This window comes from Anguilla anguilla, chromosome 12, assembly GCF_013347855.1.
Source record: "Anguilla anguilla isolate fAngAng1 chromosome 12, fAngAng1.pri, whole genome shotgun sequence".
Classification (NCBI taxonomy): domain Eukaryota; kingdom Metazoa; phylum Chordata; class Actinopteri; order Anguilliformes; family Anguillidae; genus Anguilla; species Anguilla anguilla.
Window position 1 is genome coordinate 35,898,301 of NC_049212.1, and position 17,883 is coordinate 35,916,183.

General features: G+C 44.4%; 1 long non-coding RNA gene across 2 annotated transcripts; it reads right to left on the reverse strand.

Annotated features, from left to right (window-relative positions):
- Positions 1-311: 311 nt before the first annotated feature.
- On the reverse strand, positions 312-17,112 carry LOC118209395. Of its 2 annotated transcripts, none has more exons than XR_004761713.1 (3): positions 16,902-17,112; positions 1,714-1,966; positions 312-1,320 (listed from the first exon to the last, which is right to left on the reverse strand). It is a non-coding gene; the product is annotated as an uncharacterized LOC118209395 (long non-coding RNA). The 2 variants fall into 2 exon arrangements; XR_004761712.1 differs by lacking the exon at positions 16,902-17,112 and adding an exon at positions 2,916-2,991.
- Positions 17,113-17,883: the final 771 nt, after the last annotated feature.

Sequence of the window (17,883 nt, forward strand, 5' to 3'; positions counted from 1 at the left end):
TTCTGGGAAACTGAGTTTATTTTGCGACGGGGAGCAAGCGAGCCGGCAGGCGGGTGACCCCCTTGCAGAAGGTGAGGGTGACCCCCCCCCCCCGGAGAAGGTGAGGGCGACACCAAACTGCCCCCCACCCACCCCCCCGGAGAAGGTGAGGATCACGTCGCATTCCATCCAACACACGACACATTAAATAACGTGTCGTGGGGCAGCAGTCATGTTTAATGCACAAGGATCAGCGAGGAGAACCTAATCACATCCATTAGGCACATTGGGGGGGGGGGGGGGGGGGGGGGGGGGGGTGACTCAATCCAGAGGCTCAGCACATTTCCCCGCTGCTAATAAGGAAATATTCACGCCATTAACATAACGGACATTTACTGCGTGACCGGAGAGTTATGGCCATTTTTTATTATGATTCTGCAATCATCAAAATGATAATGGCGCTACTCTCCCCTATCCAAAACAAGCCGCACGTCAGACGATGTCCTCTTCTGGGAGTAGTGAAGGGTAGATGCGTTGTGGGGTGGGGTCAGGTGCTGTGGAAAACCCGTTAAAACCGCTCCATAAACCCAGGAAAAGCTGAGTGGTGCCAGAAAGACTCCGACGGTGAAGTGCTTTGCAACGCAGCTGCCACGGCCACTGACTGACAGCCAAGAGCTGACCCGGCATTGTAAGTCTCTGTTAAGGCTTTTCGTGTCCCAGAGGTGTCCAGAAAGCGACCGTAACACCTGACAACCTGACAAAAACTCGGCAGCGATTTGTGTGTATTTTTTTTTCCATGGCTTTCAAAAAATTAACACAAGTGCAGAAATGCAGAGGCGAAAAAGGCTCAAATCAAACAGATCTGCAGTCCCGAGAGTTCTCACGGCTATGCTAAATGTCCACAGAGAGTGGCAAACGCAGGGCTTATAAGGCGATGCCTATTCAAAATGGTTGATCTGTGCATAAAACATCCCGATACTCACTGCATGTCCCAGACTGGACAGCTCAGTTCAGACTCACTATGCGAGCTCCAGGGACAGATGCTCTGTTGTTGGAAGCTCATCCGTTCTAGCTGTAGCTCAATGATTCCACGGCAGCTCCCACGATGAGAAAACACACGAGCCTCGCTCACCCTGTTCATGTGCATCGGCCACTTGGTCCTCGCGTCTCTGAGCTGACGATCCTGTCCCCCGAGAGATTTGTCGGGCCCAGGCACACCCAGTCCAGCTGCAGCCATGTCTGAGGTGTTAATAACAGGAGGACACCCAATCCTGAAGTTTTAGTACCAACACCTCCATCTCAGATGTACCCCAATGAAGAAATGGAATCCACTGCCGTATACTGTAAAAACATGGACCCAAGAATAAAGAGTACGGATTTAACCCATTAAGGTGTGAGATCATAAATATGTGATTAGAATGTTCCTAACTGAACATTCTATTGCTGATGTCACAATCACAACTGGTAATGAAGTGCAAGCAGCGGAGTTCTAGAACACATTCCAAAACATTCCAAAAAAAAACGTACCCTGCAAAAGGTTAAAGGATAATGTATTTTAAATTATATAGATTGCAATATCTGAAAGTGGCAATGGTTTGTATATCTGTCTGTATATTTGATAAATGGGCCGAAGTGTTGAAAGTGTTGCGAAATATATTCTACTTTTCATAAGGGTAATGTAGCCCAGTAGATCAAACGATAGACCTTGAGCAGGCTTCTCCATAATCACATTACCTCTTATTTTGCCTCCTTATTTTGGCAATCCTGTGAGCCTGTTATTCTCTGGCCAGCCAGCTGCCGAGCCCTGCATTATCCCAGGTTTTTATCCCACTGTAGGAGCAGACACCACTTTCATGTTGCACAGAGCCTGGCCTGCTGGTCACTGGGCTGTCAAACACACACACTGGCCTGCTTGCGTTCATGGAAGGTCAGGGCAGCAGATCCCTTCTTTGCAAAGAGATGGGGGAGGGACCTCTCCATTCAGATGCTAAGAGACAGACACACACAGCACAGCGCACTGGAGATTGCCAGCACTTGAGGGACTGTGATCCCCCCTCCCCCACCTGCGGCAGGGATGGGGGGAATGCAGTGTGTGGGGGGGGGGGGGGGGTTGTGGGATTGAGAGATGGAGGATGGGAGATGGAGTTGGGGGGGAGGGGGGGATCCAATGTGTGATGCAGTAACAAGCCACACTGGGACTCTCTGCCGTTTCAATCAGGAACCCATCTCATTTCATCAAAGTGTCATCACTGCTCAATCTTCCCATAAACACACCAAGCTCACGAACGGCCCCAGAAATGATGTTCCGTACAGATACATACAAATGGCCCTTTGATAGCTGCCACCCATCACTATGGATTCAGAGGCACATGCCCCCCCCCCCCTTCCCCTTCCCCTTCCCCATGATCAGAAATGATTATTCTATTGAGCCTGTCTCGCATTCAGACACCAGTCTAGACAGAGTGCATATTATGTGTTCGCCTGGTAATCCACTGTGCTAGTGCAAACGCCTTCAACCCTCAGGTGATAGAACCCAGAGACCAACGCCTGGCTTCTCTGTCCATTAGAGTACACACATTGTGAGTGTCACAGCAGACATATGACTTTTATTTTATCTATAATGTTCCACGACAGAAGGAGCCAATCATTATTCCAGACCTGCCCCATTTAAGAATCATCAGCAGTTTGGAAGGGGCGAACACTATTTTGGGATGCAGGAGGGAATACCCAGCCAAATGAAACCCTTCCCCACCTGAGGATGTTATCCTGCAGAATATCTGGCCATGGCCAGCACTGGCACAGTCAAGGTTTAATCAGGCATCCCTCACTGCACTCAGAAATGGCTCCTCGGCTGAGTCAGCCAGCCGGGAGCCTTAGACCCAGGTGCAGGTTTCATTCTGAGCTTCTAGAACGGAGGTGGGCGACGAGGGCCGTACCTGTTTCTGCTTCTCACGCCAACCTCTGGCCTTAATTACTCTAATCATTTAGCCCCAACATTCCTGCCATCTGTCGTTTTAGCTGCCTTTCTTGATAAGCGCATAAATGGCAGCTTAAGACCTGTTCCTGTGTGCCTGTATGAAACGTTCCACTGTGGTCTAATCTACGAGTGAACCCAGCTTTGATGAACACAGCCAATCAGCTCCTTTAGCCAGGGCAATCGGTGGAGACAAAAACCTGCACACACACTGACCCCCCCCAGGACCGGAACTGTCCACCCCTGCTCTAAAACTTGAGTTTTCAGAAGTGAGGCCAGTAGCCTGCCCCACCCAGTGGGATTGTTCCTTTTCCCCAGTGCTCCTGCTATCGTGTGAAAAATCGCACGCCATCTTCCTCCCTGGCACCGCGCATTCCTCTGCGTGACACAACGCAGCACTCCCAAACTCAGCACGGGGGGACCCCGGCGAACGCAGACCATTGGTTCAGCCGAAACGCTCGGCTCCAGAGGGTAACGAGCCGCTAACTGAGGTGAAATTTGTAATAAGCCGCACGCCTGATTGACCGAATGATTCAATTATTGATTGATTGACAGGCCAAATTACAGCGGAGTGGTGACACCTGCTAACCGAGAGCCGCCATCTGGCCGTGACGAACCAAGACTTAGAAAAGTAAATGACAACGGGCTCACTCTGCATTTTGAATTAATCAAAATCGGGGAACCTTCTAAATGGTCTCTGATATTCTCAATTACCTACCTAATGACAGACCTGGCTGGCACAAAACGCGTGTATACACAGGGGTCCCCAGGAACAAGTTTCAGGAAACCCTAATTTAATAAAACGCTGCAGCCGTTTTTTTCTTTTTTTTTCATTAAAAATTCAAATAGGTTAAACTGTCATATTTCAGCCTGTAATTTTAATAGAGCCATTGGCATTTGTGTTGTAGGATTATAATTAAATTGTACTGCTCTGACAGGATCTAAATAAAAATAGTCATGCCCTGGACGTGTGTATGCCTTCGTACCCTGCTGTTTGAAATACCTTGTATAAAGTTCATTTTTCTCATAAGAGACAAACCTCTTGTGAAGCTAACCAATAAGGGGAGCAGTGGTCTAATGAATGAGTATCACCCTTGTCTTTGATTGGCTGGCCGACGTCTCCTCCTTCACTCACAGATGTTTTGAAACTTTTATTTTTAAGACTTCGTTCCTGCGCGGTTGAATAGAGAGGCATGCCATGCCCGCTGAGTATGTTCCCCTCGCTCACCACCACACCGTATCGGTTGCCCCGGGACACGAAGAATCCCAAACGCTCCAAAGGGCCTCCAAGGGCACTTCCTGAAATGGGCCTCTCTGCTTGTAGCCTTATATTTTTAGCCACCTGTGAATGGAATGGAACGGAATGGAAATACTACCGCCAAGTTAGTCCTGATGTTCAACTCATTCCACTGATGCCGATTGTTGCTAGGGTGTAGTGGTGGCCAACATTCAATCACGTGTTCTTTTTTTTCCCTTTGGGCATTAAATGAATGTGAAAGTATTAATTTGAACTTTTTCATTTATTAAAAAGTATGCTGTGATGTGTAACATGCAGTTATATTCAATATCAGTACCGCACAATATAAGTACAGCTCTTTTTCTAGATCTTTAATCCTAATTCTAAAAGAGATTTAATTTTATTATTATTGCCAGTGTTATTCTTAAAATTAAATGAAAGTAGCAGATATTTCTATCTTTTCTTGAAGCCTGGGGCATTTGTGCTTGGCAGTTGAAATCTACAGTTAATTTGAACACAAAAAAGATGGTATGTCCAGAAGTACTAAAAAATTTTCAATTATTTTAAGTGAAAGTGGAATAAAGTTTAAGTTAAAAGGTGTTTAGAAGAAACCCTTAAGGATGGTCTGGTCTCAGTTTGCTTTTTCTGATGCTTTAATTTGGCAGTTAAATCTGTCAAGTTCAAAGACCTATCCTCTATTTGGGCAGGATTTGAGCTCAGCATTCAAAGTCTCTCTGGTCCTCTGTCGAGCATGAAAGCCTGAGGTGAAAAATAAGATGCAAAATTTTTTTTTAACGATTTCACAGGGCAAGTTTGAGACAGGACAGAACTTATTGTACAAAATATACTCTCTTTGGATATATATTTTTTCCCCTATATTTTCATTTACCATAATCTCACTTACTCTCGCCCAATGCATGCTGGGATATGCTCCAGCACCCCCGCGACCCTGATCAGGATTACCAGGTATAGATAATAGATGGATGGATGGATGGATGGATGGATGGATAATCTCACTTGAGCAGGGGAATCAAAGACACAAAAAGTTGCATATTCAGAAGAGTGTGGCTTCGGAAGGATAAAAAAAAATAAACTGTCACATTAGCATCTCACTCTGGCTGTTTATTTGAGATGTCACGAAATGACACGAGACAAGTGGCACACAGACGGACGTGATACAGCCGTTGTTATTTATGCCCAGGAGCGATCGCTAGAGAAAGCGTCCTTTTCAGCATCAAACTGTCGGTTCTCTTCCACATCTTCTCTGGCAGTTAACTAACGCGCGGGAGAGGTAGAGCAACGACAACCCTAGTCCGAGGGCAGGGAGATAAGGACCACCGCGTGTTTTGTGTGCGTGTGTGAGATCACGTATCGAGCATCGCTTCATTTCACTCGATAATTGGTCGCTTCCCGAGGGAGATTCAGATCACGGCAGTGCTTCGTGAAAAGGCTGGATAGTGCACGAGAAGGCCCGAGTTCGACACTCAGCGAGCATCGTTATATCCGCTGTTGATGCAGAAAGGATAGCAGAACCAGCTAACACACAAACGCGCACGCACGGATGCACACACGAACACACACTCACACTCCAACACATTCTGACACACTCTCTCGCACACTCTTTTTACCACACTGCTTGTTTTTTGGGAGTTCAAGACTTGTCTTTTCTCAATTTTCCTTCTGTAACTCATCTTGTGACAGTCCTCTGTAAAAAGGTGCTACACAAATAAAATGGATTTGATTTGATCTGAACGCCATCATAAACCATAAGACGAGAAAAATGCCAGGAGTACTTCCAAGCTATAAAATATAAGGGAGGCTTCAGCAAGCAGCACTTACTGCAACAGTACCTCAGCGAACTACAGAGAACTACAGCACCAGCCAGCCACATTCCAGGCCCGAGTGACCGTTACTCTTCCAAAGGGGATGCTGGGATATGTAAACTCCGATCATAAAGTCGGCACTTCTGACCCTGTTCGTCATCGCCTGCAGGCAGGGAAGGCGTCCGCTGGGCTCGGGCAGAAACAAGTCACCTGATTATACAACACGAAAGACAGCGACGCAGGGAGAGAAGGGAATGAGATAGCAGGAGGCGGATGTGCGCTTCACAGACGCGATAATGACTTTCGCTTCCTTTGTTTTACTCACAAGCAGGTCTATCTTAAGAACGTTGGAGTCGGTTTTAATAGAACCTTTTTAAAAAGTTTTTCTGCCTTCTTTTGAACGGCCTCATTTAACTCGCTTGCTGGCTCTCATCAAGTTGCGAAATTCATATAAATTATTTTCAGTTCATTTCAGTTGCGATGAGCCGAGATAGGCTACAGGGTCTCGCTACATGGCGTCCACTGAAAATAAATCTTCAGTTCAACACGTAAATGTAGCTTTAAAGCAGACGGGGCTTAAATGTAACAAACAGCAGCAGATACACAGACTGGACCTGAATGAGTTTTCTTCTTCTTTTTTTGTATTGTGTCAGGTTCATTATCTGAAGATCCCTTCTCAATGAGGCTTATGAAGAAGCGTTCGTAGAAAATCTGTGTTTTTATGGCAGACCTCTCGCACTGTGCTTTGAAGGGAGATGCTACGGTTGACCTTGCCCTGCCACCCTTTTAAAAGTAGAACACTGTTCTAACAATAATAATCATAATCACAATAATAATAATAATAATTTATTAATAACAACAATTATTATTATTATTATTATACGATTGTATTTATTCAGCATAAGTGATTGTGAAGAAACTTCAACCACTCTCTCTTCCATCCAGATTCATCATGTTAAACCAATTAATCCAGACTGCAGATTTCAAGTCAGTGTTTCAGTTTAAGATTTGGCTTGAAATGAAAACAATGATGTAAATATTTACATTATTACATAATTGTTTTAATTTTAAGGCAAAGCCAAATCTTAAACTGAAATCTGCAGTCTGGATTAATTGGTTTGACATGATGAATCTGGATGGAAGAGAGAGTGGTTGAAGTAGGTTTCTTCACATTCACTTATGCTGAATAAATACAATCTTATAATAATGATAATAATAATTGTGGCTGTTGTTATTAATAATTTCTAACTATTTTTTTCTCAAACTGGTCATAGCTCAGGTGCTGTAAAATTACTATATATATATAAATGAAAATAATATATAATGTAATATGAAACAATAATTATTATGTAACAGAAATGGCACAAGTGGAGAATAGTTGTTCAAATTTAATTCACTGCAGTTTTTTTTCTGCTCTCAGCAGTATTGACCACCCACCTGCTTAATCTTTCTGCATTCTGATTCATGCTTTCATGATTTTTTTTTTGTTTTGGTTTCCCACAGAAATAATGGCATGTTTCACCCACCGGGATTGGCGGTTCAATTTGGCTCATTTCCGCCTGTCACGTCGTATTTAATTTACTTCTTTCTCCGGGCCATGGCACAGCTGGCCCATCTCACTGGGCCGGAGAAGGCCTCATTTGTGTGCAAAGGCATTGCAAACCTTCTCTCACCCATACATGTTCACCTGACTGCTCCTTGAAAAGCCCACGGCTTCAAACGCCTGATTTCCTTGAGGAACCTTGGCCTGTATTGGACATGCGTGTCCACAGGCCATCTGCCCCCCCCCCCCCCCCAGTTTTATTCTGCCCCCACACAATACAGTGTGGAAACCGTGACGATTTCCATTCAAATACAAATCCTGTGCTGGCTTCTCAGCGGACTATAAAACAGCCAATGAGGTGATATTTTTTGCAGAAATGTCATGTCTTTTTGGCACAATTCTTTCATTAGCATTTTTTTTTTCTTGCGAAAGAGTGAGCGATGTTTATGTTGAGTGCAGCATCTGAACACACGCGCGCATACATGCACACACACACACACACAGAAGATTCCATTAATTCTCCAGCTACTGCTAACACCCCACTATCTACCTCACTTGAGTCACCAAGAAAGCTTTTCAGAATGTGGAAGAGGTAGCCAAGGCAACTGTAGCAGGGTCCAACATAATATTCAGGTCTCTCTCTCTCTCTCTCTCTTTCCCCCCCTCCCCACCCTCCCTCTCTCTCACACACACCGTTTTCTGTGCTTGCAGCCTCTTTATGGTGAGCCTGGGGAAATTTTCCCTTTCCCATAACTGTAATAATGACGGGGAAGCAAAGTACCGTGAACCTGGCAATGGGAGGAGCAATCTCAATAAATAGCTTGTGTGAACCAATCAAAAGATTTTGATCTCCACGGCAAATACACTGATTGGCTGAACTTAGCTGGCATCTCGCAGCTGAACCCACTTTTGGCCTCATGAAAACGCATCCTCCAAACAGGAAACTCCTGCCTGAACTGAAACACAAAAAAAAAACAAGATTCTTTGTGTACCCTTCACCGGGCAGCTTCCATTGGGCTGCGAATTAGCTGAGCAGGGTGGAGAGTCAGCCCCCCCCCCCTCGCCCTCGCCCTCCCCACCCCTCCCGCCTCCCCAATGAGGAAGCATGGATGGGTGGAAAGGATACCAATCCAACCGAAGACAGACGGATGGTAGGTTCTCCTCCAAACACACAGAAAAGCTGAGGGACGGCTGTTCCAAGGATCAATGCAGTCAGTCCACGAGCGCTAATCCAGCTGTGCTTGGAAATGAATAGAGCGAAATCAAAGCCCGGGTCAAAGTTCAGCGCATTATTAAAATTCTATCGCTTTACTGATTCCACAAAATGAAAAATGGACTCGCCTGCCTAGTGAGACCCCCTCCCCGCTCCTTGTGTTGTGCTGTTTGGACGTTTTTTTTTTTAAGTAATTTTTTTTTATTTTTTTATTTTTTTTAAACCTTTTGAATGTTCAAAAAGCTGCCATGGACATTCTGGGCCAGGCATCAAAAGCTGGAGCAGCACCATCCTCTTGTGATCGAGGAGCATTTTCTCATGTTCTTTCCCCCTATTTATGAGTCTTGGCACAGGCAGATTTTAAATCACGTAATCACATTCACCCAAATCCCACAAAGTGGCCACAGTAATTGTGTCTGGAGAGAGAGAGAGAGAGAATGCATCCAGCACGCTTTTCGAACCCAAAGCCGCGAATAAGAGACAGAAATAGAAATGCAGCTGAGGCTTGTTGACATTTCTGGAACCGCCTAATAAATCCACGAATCCGTTAACGATGTTCCAGCGAATCCGCGACTCGACTGCGGAAAAACCGGGTCCCTCTGGATGCAGCCCGCTCAGACTTCTAAAATCCCCCTTTTGAGGCATTACTGGGGGGAACGTTAAAATACGCGCCAGCAGAAAGCCACTTTTCTTTGAGAGTGGAATGAAATACGGGGCCCGCCGATGCCTTGGTCAGTAAAAGCTGTACGCCCATTAGCGCGGACCGGTACAATCACCGCAGGCTCTGCCCTTGGCTATGACGTTACCCAGCAATGGCCGAGAATCGTCAGTGTTGGGAGGCTGCAGGACTGGCATTGCCTGAGGTAACGAGGGTATACACCCAGCCACGGCTCCTTATGGTTATCAAAGGCAACATGAGAAGAACATGTAATGGATGAGAACAGACCATTCAGCACTGCTGTGCTGGCCATTTACCTTGACAGTAAAATGTAGAGCGTTAATTTGACTCTAATGGAGTAGATATGGTCCAACTGAGTGGATTTAACACCGAACATTTTACTGTGTATAAACACTAAGGTATGGTAGCACTGCATCAAAACTGGACTTGAGCACCCTTTGGTCTCTGTCTCTTCTACTACATGGTCTGGCAAGCTATTCCATGCTAAATTTAGATTGCCGCTGCATTTGTTCCTCCCAGCAATGGACAGACCCTCATGTGGACTTCCTCTGATTAGTGCTAGCTCCCATGTAGTACTGCGTAACCTGTGTTTTTAAAATAATCACTGGCTCTCCTCTAGAACTGTGTAACCAGTGTTTTTATTTTAAATCATTACTGCCTCTCCTGTAGTACTGTGTAACCAGTGTTTTTATTTTAAATCATTACTGCCTCTCCTGTAGTACTGTGTGACCAGTATTTTATTTTTAAATTACTGGCTCTCCAGTAGTACAGTTTATTCTATGGTTTTTAAAATGGCCACTGAGTCCTACTTAGTCAGTCTCTAATCTCAAACCCATTACTGAATCCCTTTAAAAAAACGCGCAAACGACACCAAATTAAACCACTTTAAAGCAGCAAACTGGTACATTCAGTCTCACATAATTTACATAAGCATGTATTTCTGAAAAAAAACTGTTGTTTTTTTATCTTCTTTTTTGCCTCAAAGAACATAATTACTTTCAGGTAGAACACTTCTGAGGATTGTCAGGCAAAAATCACTGTCTATCGTGCCATGACTCCCCATGGCATCGTCTCATTGTTAATATGGTCACTTTTAATGAATCTGAAGGGCAATTCACTAATCACCATTTCCAACAATGGGTTCCATCAGTTATTATCATCAACTCGTCATCAGAGAGAGAGAGAGAGACCCAGTTCCTTAAATTTCAGTCATCGCCCCCAAAACCCTGCAGGCAGGTCTGTTAACAGCAGAACAAATCTCTTTTGAATGTCTTTAGTTCTTGACTGTGCTTGTTGGCCTGGGGATAACGGACCCTGCATAAAGCAGCCAGGAGCTGCCTAATGGCTGAGCGCCCATGTTCAGAAGTAAAACGCACTGTATCTATATCACTGCAGTTCTGACAGCATAAACACCAGTGGCCTGTCTAATAGCCAAGAGCACTCATTCACTTAAAAGTAAAACACACTCCGTCTAATACCACTGTCGTTTTGACACGGTAAACAAATCTAACCACTATCCACAACTATGTAGATATTAAAGTGTATTTCAGAGATGACACGTATAGTCCGAGGAACTGTGCTTCAGTCACCATCAATATTGGCAACACAGTATTGCTATTCAAACATACACAAGTAATAAATAATAATTTTATTCTCGAGACAAGAGCTCCCAGACACTATCATGTGGTCTTACGTAGAAATCCAAAAAATAAAATAAATCATTATTTCTAAACTATGTGAAAGAAAGAAAGAAAAAAGAGCTGAGGACAAAAAAACAAAAGCATTCATTCACTTACCCACTGAGTGCAGCCAAATCTGATGAGTCACTGTGCTCCCAGCCAATCAGACGTATGCCAATTAAGAGGTCAGAGGTTACAGTCTGGAGCCATGTAGTAAACAGTTCTTATCAATAGCAGTAGGACATTCTTGTAAATAGAATCTCCCAGGGGTAGTATTGTCAGCAGGGTATTCTCCCCCATCTCATTATTCAATAGCGCCTCTTCTGGTCAGCGAATGACCTGCAGTCTTGTTTTGCCACCTGCATAGAGAATGCAGGAAAGAAATGGTTTTCAGGGTCACACTATGGAGGAGAGACACCCATGCTGTGCCCTCGTGTTAAGGCACGGACTTTGCCTCCATAAATGCATCTACATGCATCTGCATGTTGTAAACAGTAAGTTACATAAATCGCACTGAAGTAGGACGTCCGGATGGGCAGATATAAAATCACAGAACGGTGCTCGCGCTTCTTCGTCACAGTGGGTTGAACAGCTTTTAAGGACGAGCTTGTAGTGGACAGTACACCATATGAACCATGTCCAACACAAGTCTCCCGTGACCCCAGACCAACGACAGTGTGCAGAGTCATGAGGTTCATACATACTGTCATGAATGGCTCATGGCGGGTTCCCCCCCCCCCGAATGTGATCTCCAGCCAAGAGCAAATCCAATAAAGGCCTTAACTGACTGAGTTCACCTCTACTTTCCTCAGTTTACAGCTGACAAATCTAAGCATCAAAACCATTTTTTTGGATATTTTTTAAAATAAATCATGCACTTTAATGGAAGATTACACAAAAAAAAACCTATGAACGCCAAAAAGACCTAGTGTTGTACACTCAGTCGCTGGCGTTTTTGGCTGTTTTGTCCCGTTATATGACTATGTACTCATTTTACTGTCATGGGCTTTTCACTGATGGCTGTATCTACAAATTCAAAAATAAACGAACTGAAAAGTCCTTTCCAAACGTTCGACGGATGTGGAAGGAAGTAGGACAACTAATAAATCCCGAAATACTCTTCCCCTCAAGGGTTCTCAACAGTGCCCACAGACCGCCATGCAACATAAACCTTGGTTTCATAAGAAAATATCTTTTCCGGTCAATTTATTCAAATTACGAAGAAAAAATAGACAAGCTCATGGCCCCAGCCTTCATCATTATGTCAGTCGCGTCCACCTGAGACAAGAGACAGGTAGAAAATGGGGGACTCGTCTGTTGCAGAAGTCACCTGTGTTGACGACGCCGGCATTTTCAGTCGAGGAGGCTGAATTTCCATTGCATTCATATTGATTTATGGGGTTGGTCAGTTGACGTTTTTGACATTTTCCTCACCAAGTCTTGTCAATTTAACAAAAGCACTCATTTGAAGCATGCTACATGTGAATGGCTTCCAATTAATCGTAGTTTAAAGTGCACTTCCGTAGTGTTTAGTTTGTTTGACAGTTTCCGAACCCCCCCCCCCCCTCAAAAAAATGCTTTATTGAGAAAACTGGCTTTCATATAGAGCGTACTACGTCATCTACTTTACGGCAGGTGGAAAGTGGCACGTTATTTATTTACTTTTATTTTATTTATTTATTTTTGTCGAGATTTTGAAAATTAACCAGGCGAAGCTGGAAGTCACTTGATCCAACCTTCTCTCGAAATGATTGGCCTTCTGAAGTCTTCCTCGTCATATGGACGAGCAAATCCCATCGCTCATGCGCTGTCCCGTTCGGCAAAGTTAAGAGTCTTCATGATTTAATCGATGGAGGGAGACGCGGAGAACACAACCGAAATCAATCCGGGGCGCACGCACGAGGAACAAACAAAAGAAGCGTGACTGCGACTGCCGAGTTACTCTGATCTGACAAAAGACATGCTGTCTGAGTACATCAATGAAGATATATTGCTACTGTTGTGCCATTTCAATAATATAAGGTACACCCAGACACAATTTGATTAAATATTGATTGCTCTGCTCTGTTGGAACATTGGAGGTGCGCTCTCAAAATAACATGCAACTTAAGAGTAAGTACTTTGAATGGAAAGGGGATCAACAGAAACAAAAATATTCCTTATTAATTTAAAAAATTGCAAATTATATATTCCATGACCTTTTTGAGTCCGCCAGCTCGTTTCCGACGATGTGCAGCACCCTCATTCGTCAGAGAGATCCACCTCGGTGACTTCGTTTTGAGCCCGAGATTTCACGTCTGTGAAGCAACAGTGCCATCCCATGGCCAGAGCTACAATTTAGTAAACGCCGTATAAAACTGATGGACGTGAAACGAGACTTCATTATATATGATGTCCATTGTGTACAATAATCTACCGCGACATGGATTAATTGGATAGTCGCTAAGCACCGTATTGATGCACGGCTGTCTTGTACACGTAATTATATATTGTCTGGTAATGCTCCCGCGGAGGGCGTTATTAATTACAAGCCATCAAGAAGACACACCACGCTACTCATCCTATGCAATGATGAAGGTGCTGTTCCCGCTGTCATCTTGCACTTGCAGCATATAAAATGTCACAAGAGGGGCCCCATTTATAACAACCCTGTCTAAAAAAAAATGTTTTGATGTGATTCTGTAGTATGCCATTTCCAAACAAAGAAGATATGCGAGAAATATATCAGGTATATGGCCTGTGGAATCAGGAGGCGTGGCTGCAGCGCATTACATGTGAGAATTCTATTTCTTCAGTAAATTTGAATAAAGTAATAGAAAACATACAATTTACTTTCATGGATTTTTTGTGCCATAAGTATGGGGGGGGGGGGGGCAGAGGAGACAAAAGATAGATTGTAATAGCACAGAATTGTAGGCTAACTGAATTCGTTCCACTTTTCATCAAAGATGGCAGCTGACTCTGATGACCCCTTTTTAGCTACGCCAATCAGTTTCCCCTGAGTGTTTTGTGGAATATTTTAGACTTCATTTGCAATTCAGTTCCATTTGCAATTCAGTTCCATTTGAACTTCTGTACTGCTATCCTTCTGATATTACCAGAATTGTCCAGCTAGTGTGTCTTCTGCCTGGAGTTGTATGCTTTTATGCTAAAACACGCATCTATAAAAGCTTATTTAATATGAACTCCAAGCTCCGCTCCATTTATTCATTAAGCCCAAGCAATAGTTTTGACATCAATGCAATGAACAACCTAGTCTGACAGCTTCTGCAAAACATAATATAGTCCAAATCTAGTCTACACATTCAGATCACTCATTTGTAAGCGACCATGAGTATCATATTTTCTGTTTTTGTTTAACGTTACGAAGCAACCTCTGATTTCTCATTTCCAGCAGAAATCTTCAGAGCTTATAAAGAGTTTCAAGGTAAAATACAACCAAAGAAAAAAGAAAGCATAGTAGTATAAAAGCTATGATGATAATGATCTTTTTTTGAATCATTCAGTACCGATTTCACTGATGCTGTGGCTCAGTTCTGTCGCTTTAAGAATCACAGATACTTATATATTTATATTTATCTGATTGTTCCCATATGCAGCAAAGTGATTAGAGAAGAAGAAGAAGAAAAACAGCATTTCTGTCCTGTCACACAAAGCTTGTTCCACTGCAGGCAGCACGCAAACCCATTTCTCTACGAGGCCCCGGTCCTAGTGCGTGCCCTCGGAGTCCCAGAGCTCAGGAGAAGTAATGGCGGCCGTGGAACAGTAGCTGTGGAAGCAGTCTGCCTGTGGAGCCCCAGCTCGGGCTGGCCCCTGAGCGCCGGGGGGCCGATCTCTGCGTCTGCAGCCCCGGGAGCTCTCCACGGCGGCGCGGCGGCTACCTCTCTGCAGACAACTGGAAACTGAGTGATTCAGTTCCAGGCATGGGGAGGACATAGGCGATCGCCTATGGTGGTGGCATCTGTCTTGGGGGTGCCAAAGGCAAGGGGGGGGGGGGGGGGGGGGGGGGGGGGGGGGGGGGAGACCGTAGTCACGATCGCAGACGTTTCGTGATCTGCACCACCCTGATTCGTGATCGCTACTGTCACCGCCCCCAATCCGTGATCACTAACTCCCCACCCCCCCCCCCCCCCCCCTCTTGGTTTGCTACCCTTCCCCCCTACCCCCCCCCCCCCCCCCCAAGGGCTGCAGAAAGGCTTGAGCTGTCCCTGTGTAAGGATTTCTCTTGAGTCAGTATGAGGAGGAAAAAGGTTTTCAGTTTCTGTTACTTTTCATGTGCTACATTATACATTTTATGTATGTCTGTGCCCCTTGGAAAGTGTAGGGCTCTATAAAAATCGACTGAATGGTAAATATAATGATTATTGGGTTAATTGGATAGGGCATCACATTACCCTGGAGGTCTTGGAGTCTTTGTGACTCAGTCCACATCCTGGAAAACGTCCACCTGATTTTCATTGCACGGCTATTTAACAGAACATAAACGCTCAGATTGGCATCGGCAGCCAACTTGGTGTCCGTTCCTTTTTCTTTACAAGGCCAGAGAGGGGGCGGTTTTTATGAACCCTTCAGCACATTAGAATCACCGAGGCGGTCTTTGTAAAACGACTTAGCCGAATCAAAGTCTGGAATATTGACCGTTAACTGATCATGGACTGTCTAGTCCTGCGTGCGCACCAGGGATCAATGACGGGCGGCTGTCAGATGGACCGTTCGGCTAAACCAGGGGTGCGCAAGGAGGGTCATATCAGCTTCTGAATTTCATGCAATTTTCTGCTCTGAAATTTTTTAATTCGTCCAGCCGTTTAGGTGATCCGACATTTCGGCTACATTTTTTCAGGTCGTGATTGACAGCTGAAGACTTGTGTATCTATACACAATGTTTTACTGAGGTTAAATCAACATTTAAGGCATCAGCGCAAGAGGCAGTTGACCATCAACCTAAAATATAAAACGGTCTCTGTTCTGATCTCTATCTGTTCCCCATTTGTACCGATGAATTCTGAGTCTACCTGAGTTTTGTACCCAAAAAAGCTCATTTCCTGCCCAGAGTCACCCTTAAGCTACTTATAGGGGATCTTGGGAGTTTTATGCTCAGGCACATAACATATCCCCAACTGCAACTGATCTTTAATATTGAATATTTCCATTTGGGTCCAAGTCATTTGGATACAGATATACTCAAACTTCCTTAATTATTGCACTGTGGAGTTCTGTCCTCAGTGCATATTTTCTTCATACAAGTTATTTCTGGATATTGGCCAATACTTCATACGTAGTAGGCCTATATATTGAATATTGCAGAGGTCTGTGATACACACTGGTGCTGGAGCTTAACCAAACACTAATTTGTGGTACTTTCCCTTTTCTAAATTTCTCCAGCAGATGGCACTGTTCACTATGCAAACACTTAGGCGCAGTATAAAATCAAGGGGAATGTGTTAGGATGTATGTAATGCTATAGAGATTACAGGCATTTAGCAGACGCTCTTATCCAGAGCGACTTACACAACTTTTTACACAGCATTTACATTGCATCCATTTATACAATAGGATACACACTGAAGCAATGCAGGTTAAGTACCTTGCTCAAGGGTACAGGGACAATGTCCAACCCAGGAATTGAACCTGCGACCTTTTGGTTACAAGACCAGCTCCTTACCCATTATAATACTACACTTCCGCCCCATTTAGCTTAAAGGAAATACCTCATAGTAAGATCACAGCTAATTAACAAGCGTTTTTACATTACCGCATCGGTCTTTCCTGCTTACCCTGTGCAGATGGATATGGGCTGGTCTGCTCGCCAGGTCCAATTCAGACTCCCCAGACAGCCCAAGAAACCTTTGTGTATTAAAGTTTTTGTAAAGGAGGCTGTATTAAGGTAGAGTGGCTATATATTGGATTTCAAAAAAGGGGACAGGGCAGGCAGGCATTATAAACTTAATACTAGCCTATTTATTTATATGCAGTCTATGGAATGGGCAAAACCTAACCAGACATTTTAAGACTTTAGTCTGATGAGAAAGCCTGGGGAAAAAATGTCTGGTCAGCCAAATTAAGTACACCAGGTGTAATGATTGATTGCTTGACTGAGTGATTGACTGATTGATTGAGTGATTGACTGATTGATTGAGCGACAGGTAAAAACACACCTGAGTCCTAAGTGCAGAAGCTGCGGATGCCTGGCTGCTGTAACTGACTAGCGAGCCTGTGGGAAAGCAAAGAGGTTTAAACGCGAGAAAAAGCCACGGAGCCAAGCCTGCATGCTGAGCCAATCAGAGACACGGATCAGTAGAGCACAAAAACACATGTTCCGAATTACCTCAACTAATAACGGGATTTGAATGGAACAAGAAAAAAAAAGAAAACTCTAATACAGAGGGATTCTCACAACCCGAAGTGTGAATCTGGCAGCCTGGTGCCTTCTTCAGTACAGATATACAGCTGATGAATTTATCAGACATGCTCAGCCCCACCTGCCATTTTATTTTCCACAGAGGTCAAGAAGCATCACTCAGCAAACACTTAGATCTGTGGCTCTGAATGTCTGGAGCTGGTTTCAGGCCTAGCAGCCTTGGACAACACCCAGCTGGGTGAGAGATGGGGCTGTATATCATGTGGACAGGTGAGTTTCGCAGGTGGGGTGGGGAGGGGAGGGGAGGGGAGGGAGAGGTTAAAGACCTCTCTCCTGTTCTCAGTGATGCCTGGGACATTTTGGGTTTTTCTTTCTTTCACTGGCATGAGATCTTGAGA